Here is a 3,225-nt window from a genome sequence, read left to right as displayed (position 1 = left end):
CAGCTTCAGGATAACGAGTTGCAAAGTCGACCAATGTCAATATATATCTATGACCGTCCTCACTCGGGGGAACAATAGGTCCAACCAGGTCGATTGCTACTCTCTTAAACGGCTTGTCAATTAATGGCATCTTCTCTAGGGGAACCTTCGGTACGGAACCCTTGTTAACTGTTTTCTGACATACATCGCAGGACTTGCAATAACGAGTCACGTCCCCTTGAATGCCTGGCCAATAGAACGCGCTTTGAATCTTATCAGTCGTTTTCTTTACTCCCATGTGACCTCCCATGATCGATCCGTGCGCTAGTTCCATTATTCGACTTCTCAGCTGCACAGGAACCATAACCTGCTTCAGGGGTTTACCTCCGTTCACATAAGGGTGCTTGTAGACGCGGTACAGAACTCCACCTTTCACTTCAAATGAAATCTCAGCCTGGCCTCTCACAACTACGTCATCTTTCTCCCAAAATTTCTGTAGGCTCTCGTCATCACGCTGCATCTGCTTGAGCTTTTCTCTATCAACTACAGGACTTTCTTTGGTATCCGGTACCTTCAACGGAATATGTTCTCCAGCTTTCTTAGCTTGACTTCTCGTGGTTACAGCACAAGCTTCTTGTACAGGAACTTGCCAGCTTGGGTCTGGGTCGTCAGCGGCTCTTGCGCCTGGTACATTACCAATAATTAAATCATAAACAGCATCGGGAAGACACTGCGCTTCCACCTGGCCCTTGAGATAAGGTGTATCAACATCAATCTTTGCGATGGGAACTTTCCTTGCCGTATTGTCAATGAGCAGCATAACATTAAATTCGCCAGTAAACTGATCCTCAGACACAAGATCCCTCTTTACTACAATTCCACTACAACCAGTATCTCTCAGGACATCAACGGGCTTCTCTCCAACTCTACCTTTCACGACAGGCATTTTACTTCTCACTCCAGTCAACGGTTCAACACAAGCACTACTCAACAATGGAATCTTCTTACCACAGGCTAACAGCAACTTATCATCTTTAATACAGGCCTTAACTTCTTCATTAGTAGGTTTATCCTCAGGTGGCTGAACTAAACAACTGGCACTTACTTGACCACGCTGCACAGGGTTACCATCCTTACTTTGTCCTCCTGATCTGCGTCCACCTGATCGACAGTTTCTAGCTTCATGACCTTGCTTACCACATAGGAAACACTTTCTTGTTGGGGTTGGGCAGTTGACAGCTTTATGACCTCGGGTGTTACACTTAAAGCAATGCAGAGCTGGTGGATTAATCTGCATGTTCTTGGCCTCTTCCCTCTCAGGCTGCACTGTTGGCTTTCTGCTCGCTGAGCTGAACAAATGTTTACCATGAGCCTCCAAGTACTGGTCAGCGATCTTCGCAATCTTTGCTAGAGTCTCAGGTGCCCTTTCTCGCAGGTGAATTGCCAAATCCTTAGGGCAAGAGTCAATAAATTGTTCTTTCACGATCAAGTCCTTAAGACCATCAAAGGTTCGCGCAGTATCCGAAAGCTCTAGCCAACGTAACAGGTATCTGTCCAGTCGCACAATAAACTGCTCCGGACTTTCGTCAACTTCTGGTTTGGATGCTCTAAATTTCCGACGATAGCCGTCTTCGGTAAGGTCATATCTCTTCATTAACGCAATCTTTACCCTGTCATAATCCTTAGCTGCGTCCTCCGAAAGACGTGAATACACTTCTAGTGCCCGTCCAGACAACAGAGCACTGAGCTTCGATGCCCATCCGTCTTTTTTCCACTTAGCTGTCTCCGCAAATCTCTCGAATCTCTGCAAATACGCGTCCAAATCGTCTTTACCATCAACAAACGAGGGGAGTTTAGGCGCCTTAGCCCGATCCTCTCTCACTTCAGGACGCCCGTCAGCATTCTCCACAGCCAAACGTGCAATCTCCAGCTCATGTTCTCTTCTTGCCGCTTCAATAGCCTCTTTCTGTTTCAACAGCTCGGCTTCCATCTCCAATTTTCTTAGTTCGCGTTCTTGTCGCCTAGTTTCTCTCTCTTCGTCTTCTCTTCTTTTATCTTCTTCAAGTAATCGACGTTTCTCTTCTTTTTCTTCTTCAAACCGCCTACGTTTTTCTTCTCTTTCTTCCTCCAATTGTCTTCGTTTTTCTTGTTTTTCTTCCTCTTCCCTCCTTCTTTCTTGTTCTAATTGTCTGCGTTTTTCTTCACGTTCTTCCTGTCTACATTTCTCTTCGCGTTCTTTTTCTTCTTGTTCACGCACAAATTCAAGCAGCTTTTCTCCTTCCAGACCAAACTTTTCGCCAAGCTGAATAAATTTCTCCATTTTCACAGCACTAAAATTCCACGGCTCTTTCACTCGCTACAACTTTTTCCACAGCGCAGCTACTTCCTTCCAAGTTGTGATCCTTTCCTGGTTTCTGTAGTCGGCAAACAAATGAATTCCTCTCCCGGACAGGCCCCCAATGTTACGAGTTCGAATGTTTAGAGGAAAGGTAGCTTGCAAACTAATCTGAACGCAGGGTTGTCGGAACAACAACAAGAAGATTTATTCCAAAAATGAACGTAGTTTCCACGAAGTAAAACTCTTAACAACACGTATTCGACAAACTTACACGACCTCCGCCAACTTGAATGCACACAGCTTCTGTCACACTTGACTAAACACGGCCAACGCCAACTCTCTTCGCTTGTGAAAAACTAGTTAGAACAACACTCCGCTTGTACTCGTCTACTTATATACTCGGACAATAAACTTCTAGAACTTTCTAAATTAGTAATCACTCTAATTATAGTAAGATTACAAAACACATCGATTTAGAAACGCTTACGTACAAACCTAAATATAAACAAACTACGAACTCTCGCGAAGCTTCGAGACAGTAACGCTTGTCACGCAATATTATTTTTCGTAACAATCATTTGGGTGCGTCATTCGCAACTGATCATGAGTGACGGTGATCACTTCAGAAAATAAACTTATATTAAGGAATTCTGACAAAGTCACTAACTTGATCCAAACTGAGTAAAGAGAAAACAACAAAAAGTAATAACGTAAAATTCATCAGAACTGGTTTATCACACATAAATTTCTTGTTTGTGTTATTAAGAAACAAGTAACAGTGAGCAACTTACCAACATGGATGCTAATCAATGCGAGATCCTCGACGACAAGAATTTCGACCCCGCAAAATTTGATGATTTAATGTGCACCGTGGTTATCCATGCATTATCGAATTTTCTAGAAAAACT

The sequence above is a fragment of the Montipora foliosa genome, chromosome 3 (genome assembly GCF_036669935.1).
Source record: "Montipora foliosa isolate CH-2021 chromosome 3, ASM3666993v2, whole genome shotgun sequence".
NCBI classification, from domain to species: Eukaryota; Metazoa; Cnidaria; class Anthozoa; order Scleractinia; family Acroporidae; genus Montipora; species Montipora foliosa.
This window is presented reverse-complemented; position numbering follows the sequence as displayed.